Source organism: Staurois parvus, unplaced genomic scaffold, assembly GCF_062004578.1.
Source record: "Staurois parvus isolate SC_StPar_1 unplaced genomic scaffold, SC_StPar_1.0 ptg000697l, whole genome shotgun sequence".
Taxonomy (NCBI): Eukaryota; Metazoa; Chordata; class Amphibia; order Anura; family Ranidae; genus Staurois; species Staurois parvus.
In genome coordinates, this window is record NW_028318493.1 from 812759 (window position 1) to 828322 (window position 15564).

General features: G+C 42.6%; 1 protein-coding gene across 2 annotated transcripts in view; it reads right to left on the reverse strand.

Moving 5' to 3' along the window:
- The window catches only part of ATRNL1 (attractin like 1), an 857293-nt gene that overhangs the window by 70404 nt on the left and 771325 nt on the right, over window positions 1–15564 (reverse strand). The gene's annotated exons all lie outside the window — the stretch shown is intronic.

Consider the following 15564-nt stretch of genomic DNA (forward strand, 5'->3'; position numbering starts at 1 on the left):
TGGAGGGAACAGAAAGGAAAACAAAATTAGACAAGATCCTATAATAAAAAATGTTCAATCAATCTCACATTCAGAGCAGAATGGCAAGAAAAATATACTCAATTATTATAATAAATATGCTCATTTTATCAACTCAGAAACCGTTGTCTAAAAATAAATTGTATATTTCTATACTAAACTCTTTTATTGACAGAATCAAACAACACAAAAGTAAAAAAACAGAAACATAGTACAACTGTATCTAAAGCCCACCTCCTGCAGTGGTGATGTGCCGGAACGGCAAGGTTAAAGTGGAATTCCAGTCAAGTAGCCTAAACCTAGCCTCCCCCACATTCTAACATGATTCTATCTACCCTGCTAAAGAAATGTTCTCTATACATACCTATGGTGAGGCTGCTGCGGTCTGGTCACACGATCAGGTCCGAGCACTGGCTTCGGTGTAGAGGGCTAGTCGACAATGGATGCCCCATACCTACCTGATCTTGTGTTCCTCCCTGCAGCTAGACCAGCCCCCCACCGCTTCTGCACCCCCACTCTCCACTGGTCTAAGGTCCTGACGTCATCAAGTTCGGAGCAGGGTCCATTGCCCTGTTCTGGACGCGAGGACACCGAAAAACAGTCCACTGCTGAATTGTGGGGGGTGGCAGTCTGCTGGGGGAGCAGAGGATCAAGTAAGTAAAAATGTTTCTCCTTACGCCTGGAAAAAAGTGGGCACAGCCTCACTGCAAGGGATAATTTTTATTTACCTGGTGTTGGGCCCTAAGCAAGAAACCAAGTAATTTATAAAACATAATGCACATGAATGCTGAATACATAGATACATACTGATCATTATCATAGCCTCATAACAACACAAAAAAGCACCTAATACTGCAGAAACCCAAACGATTTACATGGCGCAACAGAGAGGGTCTATGGCACACAACCATCATCTATGTATTCACCCATTTTCAAACCTATTCAAGTAAAGATTTGAAAAATTCTAGGGTAATAAGAGATAGATAGCATCACCCCGAAAGTGAGACTCCTGGAAGTCAGGAAGGTCAGTAGCCCTCCACGCCTTCAAACACGCCTGCAGCCCACATTTTTCTCCCTTAATCCCCCAAATCTTCCCCACATCATGGACAACAATGGACAAAACCACCTGGAAGACTATACATGCTAAAAAGAAACCACAGGCATTTATTAATGACAAGATCAGAGACTTTTGCTTGATTCATTGCCAGCTAATACTTTCCTTAGCCTCCAGCCCTGCATTACTTCAAGGCCTCCCTCTCCTGAAATACTCTGCTCTGCTGGAAGAGTCTGCTCTCTCCTCTATCTAACACTCATCTCCCAAAATACTCTGCTGGAGGACTCTCCTCCTTTCTCTATCTAACTCTTATCTCCTGAAATACTCTGAGCTTCTGGATATCTCTGCTCCTTCCTCTCCTTAAATACTCTGACCTGCCAGAGGACTCTATTCCTTTCTGTATCTAACTCTCTTCTCTTGAAATGCACTGGTGTGAACTTTAGAATGATAGGATGGCTGTGCAGGTCACCAATAAAGTTGTGTTGAGAAGCAGATGCACAGCAGAGATATTTGTTTTGTCTGTCTCTGCAGTGCGCACAGTGTCAGTGTCTTGTGATGTTTTGCTGTGTGACATTCTTCTACAGTGTAATTACAGTATGTCAGTGAGCACGGCATGCCGGTGGAAAGACGAATGAGGCCGTGGATCTGTTTATATGCTGACAAGATAAATGTGAGTACAAAATCCCCCCTACCCCCCCTCCAATCCTACCAGCCTCCGCTAACAGCAACACCTTGGCTGGGATGCCAGGATAGAGAACTCCGACAAAATTACTGTACTGCCAAACAAGTAGCATGAAGGCCATACCCAATATATTCTGGGAGAATCAGAGGATGGTGATGACGCGCTCAACTTCTGGAGAGGCCCTCAGACCTGATTCAAATATATAACTGCTCCAATATTTTATTTATAGATATGATTTATGTGATTTATAGGTATGCAGACATTACAGATATGACCATGGTTACCTTTTTATGATTCAATAGATTTTACATATTTGGATACAAATTATTATTATTATTCTATGTGTGTGTATAAACAATACCACTTTAATGATGACCTTATAGATATTTATATACATATGTATATTTATTTTACAATAGATCACATATCTTTGGCCTAAATAGTATTGATTTTAGATCCTTTCATTTACAGTATGTTTTGTTATCTTGTTTCTTAGCCCTGACAAAGGGGGACCTCTGATATGCTTCAGGTACATTTTCTGTGACTTTTAGGTCTAGTTCACACGGGCATTGAAAGCAGGAGTTTGAGGGGCGTTTTTAACGCTCCTCAAACGCCTATGCAGATGATACTATGGGCAGCACACAGTGCAGTTCACATTACCAAAACATGAAGCATTAGCGTCGCTTCAAAATTTAAGCCTCATGTCGAGTCAGGAGGAGTTTGAAGCCTTCCAATGCCTCCCATTCAAGTCTGTGGTGACGCTCCTCAAACGCACTGGTAGATGTTTGTGGGGTATTTGCGGTGCGGTCGGGGCGCGTTAATAACATTACAGTTTATGGAGTTGTGGTGTGGTTTTTCCATTTGTCAAACGCTTTTAAAACTGTTCAAAACTGCACACAGGGCGTTTGGGGAGCATTTTTAATGCTTGTAAAAAGCCAGTCTGACGCCCATACTAAAGCTCAATAACACCTACCAGGGGTAGGCAACCTGCGGCTCTCTAGCTGTTGTGGAACTACATTTCCCATGAGGCATTGCAACATTACAAAACTGACAGCTACAGCTATGACTTGCAGAGGCATGATGGAACTTGTAGTCCTGCGGCTCTCAGGTTGCCTACCCCTGGCCCATACTAAAGCTCAATAACGTCTATGATAAAGCTATAGGAGCGTTCGGTAAGTTAGAAATTGTCCAAGTGTGAACAAGCCCTTAGATGTACCTTATCAGGCAGATGACAGGGATTTGTGTACCCCACTTTGAGCAATGCATCCTCCCCCCACCTCCCGGAAGGTCACACTGGGTAGCTGCCTCATATAGAGGTCTCATTTGCTTCTGAGAATACTGTACCATCGCTAATTATACCGCTTCGTTTATGGAAGTGTCTGGCACGGTGAAATACAGCCGCTTTTACAAATATAATCTGCTGCCATAAAAATAGACTTGAAAAACAAATGAAAATCAGTAAAAAAAATGCCTCTAAAAGCTCCTCTAACAAATGGCTTATTAAGAAAAGAGCACTTCCCGCTGAAAACCTGTTATTTCAAATCAGCTGCTTTTATGAAGTTAAATCTGTAACAAAGGCGGATCATTATCATATACTGGAGGGAGAAGCAGACAACACGGAATGGGCAGGTAACAGCCAGGGCAATTTACTGGCCATATACACAGGCAAGCGCACACATACAATGAAGAAGACAGGCAAGGAGAACACTGACCAGCACACATACAATGATGAACAAACACATATACACAGAAAAGAACAAAACAGAGACTTACACCCAATACACACAATGAGAATATTGGACAAATGAATCTGCATTTTTTTTTTTGCATGCTAGTCTTACAGTTGCAAGAAAAAGTATGTGAACCCCTTGGGATTACGTGGAGTTTTGCATGAATTGGGCATAAAATGTGCTCTGAACGTCATCTAAGTCACAACAATAGAAGAACACAGTCTGCTGAACATAATACTACACAAACATTAGATGTTGCCATGGTTTAATTGCACATAACATGTAAACATTCACAGTGCAGGGAGGAAAAAGTATGTGAGGCCCTAGCTTAATGACTTCTCCCAGAGCTAATTGGAGCCAGGAGTGAGCCAACCTTGACTCCAATCAGTGTGATGATATTGGATGTGTTGCTGACAGCTGTCCTGCCCTTAAAAAACACACACCTGTTTTGGGTTTACTGGTTTCAAAAAGCACTGTCTGATGTGAACCATGCCTCGCAGAAAAGAGCTCTCAGAAGACCTACGATCAAGAATTGTTGACTTTCTTGAAGTTGGAAAGGGTTACAAAAGTATCTCCAAACGCCTTGATGTTCATGTGTCCATGGTAAGACAGACTGTCTACAAATGTAGAAAGTTTAGTACTGTTGCTACTCTCCCTAGGCGTGGTTGTCCTGTAAAAATGACTGCAAGAGCACAGCGCAGAATGCTGCATGAGGTAAAGAAGAATCCCAGAGTGTCAGCTAAAGACCTACAGAAATCTCTGGCACATGGTAACATTTTTGTTGACACATCTACAATAAGGAAAACATTAAACAAGAATGGAGTACATGGGAGGACACCACGGAGGAAGCCATTGCTGTCTAAAAAGAATATTGCAGCACGTTTGAAGTTTGCAAAAGAGCACCTGGATGTTCCACAGCACTACTGGCAAAATATACTGTGGACAGATGAAACCAAGATTGAGTTGTTTGGGAAGAACACACAACACTATGTGTGGAGAAAAAAAGCCACAGCACACCAACATCAAAACCTCATCCCCACTGTAAAACATGGCGGAGGAAGCATCATGGTTTGGGGCTGCTTTGCTGCCTCAGGGCCTGGATGGATTGTTGTCATTGATGGGAAAATGAATTCCAGAGTGTATCAAGACATTTTACAGGAAAACGTACGACCATCTGTCCGCCAACTGAAGCTCCGCAGAGGATGGGTGATGCAACAGGATAATGACCCAAAGCATACAAGTAATTCAACAAAACAATGGCTGCAACAGCACAGAATACGCCTTCTGGAGTGGCCCAGTCAGAGTCCTGACCTCAACCCCATTGAAATGCTGTGGCATGACCTTAAGAGAGCGATTCACACCAGACATCCCAAGAATATTGCTACACTGAAACAGTTTTGTGAAGAGGAGTGGTCCAAAATGACTCCAGATCGTTGTGCAGGTCTGATCTGCAACTACAGGAAACGTTTGGTTGAGGTTATTGCTGCCAAAGGAGGGTCAACCAGTTATTAAGTCCAAAGGTTCACATACTTTTTCCTCCCTGCACTGTGAATGTTTACATGTTATGTGCAATTAAACCATGGCAACATCTAATGTTTGTGTAGTTTTATGTTCACCAGACTGTGTTCTTCTATTGTTGTGACTTTCAGAGCACATTTTATGCCCAATTCATGCAAAACTCCACGTAATCCCAAGGGGTTCACATACTTTTTCTTGCAACTGTATATAGAAAGCGAAGAGGTTACTAAAGTTACAAACATTCTTGTACGAAAGAAAGAAGATTCAGGAGTGATGTAATGTACTTGTATTGCATTTTTGGACAAAAACTGTACTGATTAAGTGAAAATTGTACAATCTGGTATCGTACTAGAAAAATTTTTGTGCTTGTTCCTTCAAATAATTTAAGCTAAAAGCTGTGTACTAACAATCAGATTATCGTATGATAACTTCAAAATCTGTATTTGTCATACAATTTTCCATTGATGTGTACTAGGCTTAGGACAATGATGCTCCAACACAGACAAGCACAGATATACATTGATGAACACACAGAGGCAAACACACACACAGATAAGAACATACACAAACAAGCACACATCGAAGAACACACACAGACAAGAATACACACAAACAGACAAGAACATATTCAGTACAAATAAGCACACACTCACTGACAAACCCACACAGGCAAGCATACACGAAAACAAGCACACACATTCACGAACACACAAAAGCAAGCACACATACGTGTACAAACAAGAACATACACACAATGACAAACACACAGCGACAAGAATACATACAAACAAGCACACACACATCAACAAAGACATACAGGCAAGCACACACAGACAAGAACATACACACACAAGCAAGCACACATACCTGCACAGACAAAAACATACACAAACATTCACACACAAGCATTGACAAGCACACAGAGACAAGAATACATACAAACACACACACATCAACAAACACACACAGGCAAGCACACACACACACACACACACGAATACATACAAACACACACACATCAACAAACACACACAGGCAAGCACACACACACACACACACACGAATACATACAAACACACACACATCAACAAACACACACAGGCAAGCACACATACACACACAAGAATACATACAAACACACACACATCAACAAACACACACAGGCAAGCACACACACACACACACGAATACATACAAACACACACATCAACAAACACACACACAGGCAAGCACACATACACACACAAGAATACATACAAACACACACATCAACAAACACACACAGGAAAACACACACACACACAATACATACAAACAAACACACACACACGCATGAACACCCAAACAGAGAACATATACAGTACAAAAAAAGCATGCACACACACACACAATGAAGAAAACACACATTCAAGCAAACACACAAACAAGCACACACGTTTTAACAAAAACACACAGGCAAACACACACACACAGTCAAGAACATACACAAACAAGCGCACACACACATTGAAAAACACATAGAAACAATACATACAAACAAGCACACATACATGCATTGACAAACACACACAGGCAAGCACCCACACACAAAGACAGGAATACACACAAAAACATTGTAGAACACTCAGACAAGTACATACACACACACTGATGAACACACACAGGCAAGCACTCACACACATAGACAGATGAAAGGTAAAAGAAAGACAGAAAGACGCATATGCAAAGAAAAGCACGCACATATAACAAATCGTACATGCATAGCAGAAGAGTCGGAGCTGTCATCAAGCACTGACCAAGGGTGAATGGGACTTTGTAACTTTAATGGGCTGGCACCTTTACCAATAGGCCATGCAAATACAGGTGAAACTCAAAAAATTAGAATATGGTGCAAAAGTTCATTTATTTCAGTAATGCAACTTAAAAGGTGAAACTAAATATATGAGAGAGACTCATTACATGCAAAGCAAGATCGTTCAAGTCGTGATTTGTCATAATTGTGATGATTATGGCTTACAGCTCATGAAAACCCCAAATCCACAATCTCAGAAAATGAGAATATTGTGAAAAGGTGCAATATTCTCGGCTCACTCTAATCAGATAATTAAGCCATAACACCTGCAAAGGGTTCCTGAGCCTTTAAATGGTTCTCTCAGTCTGGTTCAGTAGGAATCACAATCATGGGAAAGACTGCTGACCTGACAGTTGTGCAGAAACCATCATTGACACCCTCTATAAGGAGGGAAAGCCTCAATGGTAATTGCAAAAGAAGTTGGATGTTCCCAAAGTGCTGTATCAAAGCACATTAATAGAAAGATATGTGGAAGGGAAAAGTGTGGAAGAAAAAAGTGCACAAGCAGCAGGGATGACCGCAGCCTGGAGAGGATTGTCAGGAAAAGGCCATTCAAAAGTGCTGGGGAGTTTCACAAGGAGTGGGACTGAGGCTGGAGTCAGTGCATCAAGAGCCACCACACACAGACGGATCCTGGACATCGGCTTCAAATGTCGTATTCCTCTTGGCAAGCCGCTCCTGAACAACAAACAACGTCAGAAGCATCTTACCTGGGCTAAAGAAAAACAGACCTGGTCTGTTGCTCAGTGGTCCAAAGTCCTCTTTTCTGATGAGAGCAACTTTTGCATCCATTTGGAAACCAAGGACCCAGAGTATGGAGGAAGAATGGAGAGGCCCAAGGACCCAGAGTATGGAGGAAGAATGGAGAGGCACAATGACCCCGAGTATGGAGGAAGAATGGAGAGGCACACACTGCAAGATGCTTGAAGTCCAGTGTGAAGTTTCCACAGTCTGTGTCGATTTGGGGAGCCATGTCATCTGCTGGTGTTGGTCCACTGTGCTTCATTAAGTCCAGGGTCAACGCAGCCGTCTACCAGGACATTTTGGAGCACTTCATGCTTCCTTCCGCAGACGAGCTTTATGGGGATGCTGACTTAATTTTCCAGCAGGACTTGTCACCTGCCCACACTGCCAAAAGCACCAAAACCTGGTTCAATGACTGTGGGATTACTGTGCTTGATTGGCCAGCAAACTCGCCTGACCTGAACCCCATAGAGAATCTATGGGGCATTGCCAAGAGAAAGATGAGAGACATGAGACCGAACAATGCAGAAGAGCTGAAGGCCGCTATTGAAGCATCCTGGTCTTCCATAACACCTCAGCAGTGCCACAGGCTGATAGCTTCCATGCCACGCCGCATTGAGGCAGTAATTGCTGCAAAATGGGCCCAAACCAAGTACTGAGTACATATGTATGCTTATACTTTTCAGAGGTCTGATATTGTTCTATGTACAATCCTTGTTTTATTGATTGCATGTAATATTCTAATTTTCTGAGATTGTGGATTTGGGGTTTTCATTAGCTGTGAGCCATAATCATCACAATTATGACAAATCACGGCTTGAACTATCTTGCTTTGCATGTAATGAGTCTATCTCATATATTAGTTTCACCTTTTAAGTTGCATTACTGAAATAAATGAACTTTTGCACCATATTCTAGTTTTTCAAGTTTCACCTGTATAAGTAGTGTTGGACATAGTTCCCCATGATGCCAGCTCTGAAGAGAGCAAAGAAAAAAATAAAGGGGGTCATGTAGACTCCTCTCCCTTGATTGTCTAAATTTATGTTTAATTATTTAGTCCGTCTTCAGTTATCTACACTCAAAAAAGAGTCAAGATCTAGAAACACACAAAGAGAACTAAGCCTAGGTTCACACTATTGTGGGTGAGGGAAAGTGTATAAATTGCACTTGTTCACAAACCCACAGGTAACTGCAGAAAAAAAACGCACTACTGTTTACTACATGTTTGGAATGGCACCCCATGCATTAGAATATGTTCAAGACACTTGGGGACCCAAGAGCAAGGGCACACTGCCATTTTAGTGTTCCAGAACACTGACACTTGGGGGTCCAGAACAATCGCACACTGACATTTGGGGGTCCAGAACAATCACACACACTGACATTTGGAGGTCCAGAACAATCACACACTGACACTTGGAGGTCCAGAATGATGACACACTTGACACTTAGGGGTCCAGAACAATCACACACTGACACTTGGGGGTCCCAGAGCAATGACACACTAACACTTAGGGGTCCAGAACAATCACACACTGACACTTGAGGGTCCAGAACGAAGACACACTGACACTTGTGGGTCCAGAACAATGACAGACATACTGACACCTGGGGGTCCAGAACAATGACACAATGAATCTTGGGGGTCCAGAACGATGACAAACTGACACTCGGGGGGGAAGGGGCAGAACAATGATACACTGATACCTGAGGACTTTAGAGTAATAACACACTGACACTTGGGTGTCCCAGAACAATCACACACTGACACTTGGAGGTCCAGAACGATGACACACTGACACTTTGGGGGGGGGGGGGGGCAGGACAATGACACTCTGAGGGTCACAAAACAATGATACACGGATACCTGGGGCTCCAGGACAATCACACACTGACACTTGGAGGTCCAGAACGATGGCACACTGACACTCTGGGGGGGGGGGCAGAATAATGACACTCTGGGGGTCACAGAACAATGATACACTGATACCTGGGGGTCCAGAACAATCACACACTGATACTTGGAGGTCCAGAACGATGGCACACTGACACTCTGGGGGGGGGGGGGGGCGCAGGCCAATGACACTCTGGGGGTCACAGAACAATGATACACTGATACCTGAGGACTTCAGAATAATGACACACTGATACTTGGAGGTCCAGAACGATGGCACACTGACACTCTGGGGGGGGGGGGGGCGCAGGCCAATGACACTCTGGGGGTCACAGAACAATGATACACTGATACCTGAGGACTTCAGAATAATGACACACTGACACATTGGTTTGTAGAGTCTGGAATAAGGCTTGTCTGGCAATTCTGCATCATGAAATCATCTTTTGTTTGTCAAACAATGTTTGTCCTCTTCCGATGCAGCAATTAAGCCGTGGGTGCGTTTGCATTTTAATATTTCAGGCACATTGTAGATCCATAATTCCTGGGCGCTGTAAAACTTTCCTTTGCTCCCTCTCTCCATAATTATTCCGACTGGCAGGAGGAACCCAGACCCATCAATCCTCAATTCCTCCATCCAATTTTCTAATTGCCTTCTTGGCATGCGGCAGAGCCCCCGACTCACATGATGCATTTGTTGAGCGCCGGAGTAATGTACTTCTTAAAATTAGATGCACTTTTTAAAATGACTCAAATAAAAGAGGAAATATGAAGCGGCCCAACATTGCTCGTTGGCGAATAAAGTTCTGTCCAAATGGAAGGACAATGCGATGTGAGAGAGAGCCAGTTGAGTCACGGATCTGCCAAGATCTTAAGATGGCTTTTACAACATTCTGATTAATGAGTCCTAATTTATTGGACCTCTGCAGCCTCACATATAAAAGATTTAAATGTGCCCCCTTATTTAACTTTACTGACATTGAGGATAAATCTGGAGGTGAGAGTCAAGAACTCAGAACCCCCGAGGTATGACAACTGCTGCACTGACAAGTGCCTGACGTCATTCTGAGACTCCAACTGCTGAGTCTGCATATGTGTAAAATTACTGGGCCTTGTCATGGTTTACAAATCTCTTAAGGTGCAACTTTCATGTTGCAGTGTGATCACTGGAAAGACGAGACTGAGGAAATGCTTCATCCGGACTGCAGCAGACTGACGACATCATCTCAGTTTATGTAAAGTATCTGGATGGAATTCAAGGGCGGCTCTTTAATTAGAAAAGGTGGAGCTTTTCTTAAAAAAGGTAACTGTTGCTGTTTATAGTGCTGTATATTTAAGAAAAAAGAAAATGTCTAAAAAACTGAATACAGTGATTGTTTTTTTTTTTGACATAGTGTCAGCAGTCAGTATCCCTGATCACCACCATACCAGTCATATGATGACACTATACTGCACTGGTAACAGTATTATATACAGTGTATTATATAACAGTATACTTTCCGAAAAAGGGGGATTTGCACTGTCCTGGCATTTTACGGCCTCAGGAAAAGAGATAGGCCTTCAGTATATCGGGATTAATCAATTTTCAAATATATAAACTATTGTTTGTAGACATTATAACTTTCACACAAACCAAATAATATACACCTATTGGGATTTTTTTTTTACCAAAGGACATGTCGCATAATACATATTGGCCTCAATTTATGAAGAAATTTGATGTCATTGGATATGTTTTATAACAGAAAGCAGAAAATATTTTGTTTTTCAAAAATGTCCTTTTTTTTGTTTATGTAGCAAAAATAAAAAACCCAGAACTGATTAAATACCACCAAAAAAAAGTTCTATTTGTATGAAAAAATTATATAAATTTCATTTGCGTACAGTGTTGCATAATTATGTAATTGCCAGTTAAAGTTGCGCAGTGCTGAATAACAAAAAATGGCCTGGTCATGAAGGGGGTAAAACCTTCCGGAGCTCAAGTGGTTCAATTAATTAAAAACTGGTGCTCCAATTCCACTGTGCCCGCACCAAATTGTTCCGCACTCACCAGACTGATTTGACCCTTGGTCAAAACAGCAATTGCCTTCACACGGAGCAGACTCCAAGTAGATCAGCAGGGGATCTTTCAGCTGGTCTCTTGCTGATCAGAGCAGAGCAGGTGTCTGTTCTGTTATGCAGAACGGACATGGACTAAGCCAGCTCCGCTCTATGTGTGACCAGATATAAACAGACTCAGGATTCCATTTACACCCGACTGCCCTCCAATCAGATCTGCCTAGACAGAGGGCAACAAAATCACTTCCATTTTTTTTTCTTTGGCAGAGGTAGGTGGGTGTATGCGAACACAAGTCTGTTTACACCTGCTGGTACATAGGGGTGAATGGAGGACCTGATCAGGTCCACTTGAAAAACTGACAGACGAACATAACCGACCCTTTGTGTGAAAGGGGCCATAAAGCATTTGATCATCTTTAAAGTATTATCTATGGTCCAAATCTGAAATCCTATATCCTTTTCTACATTGTATATCACTTATGTCTAACCTATTCTTATTTTTTTGAACAGTCTTGAAGTGTGTAAACTTACTTTCTGAATGACACACACAAACTGACACTTGAGTGTTCCAGAACAATGACACACAGACACTTGGGGGACCCAGAACAATGACACACAGACACTTGGGGGGACCCAGAACAATGACACACAGACACTTGGGGGACCCAGAACAATGACACACAGACACTTGGAGTGCCCAAAAAAATGACAGCTCTCAGAAAATTATGTACTAAAACTCCAGGTTCAAAAACAACAACACCCGGATTTTTAGAGGTCCGGAGACAATGACACACTGATGCTTGGGCCCCAAGAGCAATGAAACACTGACAATTAAAGGACCCAAAAAGATGTGTGAATATTCGGAGGTCCAGAATGATGACACACTGACACTTGGGGGTCCAGAACAATCACACACTGACACTTCGGGGTCTAGAACGATGACACATTGAAACTTAGGGGTCCTGAACAAACACACACTGACACTTGGGGGTCCAGAACAATGACACTATTGGGCAACTATGTGGTAAATGAGGTTTAATGTTGATAAATGTAAGGTTTTGCACTTGGGGGCTAAGAATATGCATGCATCATACATACTAGGGGGTGTACAACTGGGAGAATCAATGGTGGAGAAGGATCTGGGAGTTCTGGTAGATCACCAGCTTAATAATGGCATGCAATGCCAAGCTGCGGTTTCTAAAGCGAGCAAAATCCTCTCTTGTATTAAGAGGTATAGACTATATGATCTCCATGTATAATACATAAGGGGGGATATGATCACCATGTATAATACATAAGGGGGGGATATGATCACCATGTATAATACATAAGGGGGGGATATGATCTCCATGTATAATACATAAGGGGGGATATGATCACCATGTATAATACATAAGGGGGGGATATGATCACCATGTATAATACATAAGGGGGGATATGATCTCCATGTATAATACATAAGGGGGGATATGATCTCCATGTATAATACATAAGGGGGGATATGATCTCCATGTATAATACATAAGGGGGGGATATGATCACCATGTATAATACATAAGGGGGGATATGATCTCCATGTATAATACATAAGGGGGGATATGATCTCCATGTATAATACATAAGGGGGGATATGATCTCCATGTATAATACATAAGGGGGGGATATGATCACCATGTATAATACATAAGGGGGGATATGATCTCCATGTATAATACATAAGGGGGAGATGATCTCCATGTATAATACATAAGGGGGGATATGATCTCCATGTATAATACATAAGGGGGATATTATCTCCATGTATAATACATAAGGGGGGATATGATCTCCATGTATAATACATAAGGGGGGGATATGATCTCCATGTATAATACATAAGGGGGGATATGATCACCATGTATAATACATAAGGGGGAGATATGATCTCCATGTATAATACATAAGGGGGGATGTGATCACCATGTATAATACATAAGGGGGAGATATGATCTCCATGTATAATACATAAGGGGGGATATGATCACCATGTATAATACATAAGGGGGAGATATGATCTCCATGTATAATACATAAGGGGGATATTATCTCCATGTATAATACATAAGGGGGGATATGATCTCCATGTATAATACATAAGGGGGGATGTGATCACCATGTATAATACATAAGGGGGGGATATGATCTCCATGTATAATACATAAGGGGGGATATGATCTCCATGTATAATACATAAGGGGGGGATATTGGGCACACTCCCTCATCGTATCACGACTCGACTACTGCAACTCCCTCCTCACTGGCCTGCCTCGCCGCTGGCTATCCCCGCTTCAGTCGATCCTGAATACGGCTGCCAGACTCATTCACCTTTCCAACCGCTCCATCTCCGCCACCCCCCTCTGCCAATCCCTCCACTGGCTTCCGATTGCGCAACGGATCAAATTCAAAATCCTAACGCTGACGTACAAAGCTGTCCACCATACTGCCCCGAACTACATCACTGACCTAATATCCAAGTACCGCCCAGCACGCACACTCCGCTCCTCACAAGACCTCCTTCTCTCTAGTTCCCTGGTCTCCTCCTCCCATGCCCGCCTCCAGGACTTCTCCAGGGTGTCACCCATCCTCTGGAACTCCCTGCCCCAACCCATCAGATTATCACCTACTCTCCTCTCCTTTAGGCGCACCCTGAAAACCCATCTCTTCAGGGAAGCCTACCCCACCCCCTGCTAACTTGCCGACCTCCTCCACTCTTCCTACCACTCCATCCCCCACAGCTATCTCCTCCTGTGCCACCACCCCCTCCCTCCTAGATTGTAAGCTCGAAAGAGCAGGGCCCTCGATCCCCTCATGTTTTGCATTGTATTGGTATTGTTCTGTCACATGTTCTGTCCCCCTTTGTAATGTACAGCGCTGAGCGAACTATTGGCGCTTTATAAATACTGTATAATAATAATAATAATAATAATAATATGATCTCCATGTATAATACAAAAGGGGGGATATGATCTCCATGTATAATACATAAGGGGGATATGATCACCATGTATAATACATAAGGGGGGATATGATCTCCATGTATAATACATAAGGGGGGATATGATCTCCATGTATAATACATAAGGGGGGATATGATCTCCATGTATAATACATAAAGGGGGATATGATCTCCATGTATAATACATAAGGGGGGATATAATCTCCATGTATAATACATAAGGGGGGATATGATCTCCATGTATAAATACATCAGTGGTTCATATAGTGAACTTGGTGTAGAGCTATTCACCCTGAGGTCATCACAGAGGACAAGGGGGCACTCTGGCACTCTTTATATCTGGAGAAAAAGACATTTAATCTCCAAATATGGAAAGGCTTCTTCACAATCAGAGCTGTGAAAATGTGGAATAGACTCCCTCAAGAGTTGGTTCTGGCTGGCTCAGTGGATTACTTTAAAAAAAGTCCTGGATTCTTTCTTGGATACACAGAATATAACTGGATACTAACATTTATAGGTAAAGTTGACCCACGGAATATCCGATTGCCTCTTGGGGGATCAGGAAGGAATTTTTTCCCCTGCAGCAGCAAATTGAATAATTCTTTGCTGGATTTTTTGCCTTCCTCTGGATCAACTGTGGGTATAGGATTATAGCTTTTTGTTTAATGATTGAACTAGACACACTGACACTTGGGGGTCCAGAACAATGACACACTGATATTTGGGGGTGTCAGAACAATGGCACACTGACACTTGGGGGGTGTCAGAACAAAGACACACTGACATTTGGGGGTCGGTCTCAGAACAATGACACACTGACACTTAGAGGGTTTCATAATAATGACACACTGACACTTGAGGGTCCAAAAATAGTGACAGACTAATACTGGGAAGAGGGGGGGGGGTTCTGGAATAGTGACACACTGATCCTTACATTTGGATCTTATTAGGGTGGAAGGACAGAGTTTCCGCCATCGCTAAGTGCTTCTCGTGGATGACAAAAGCTGTACAGCAGTGGC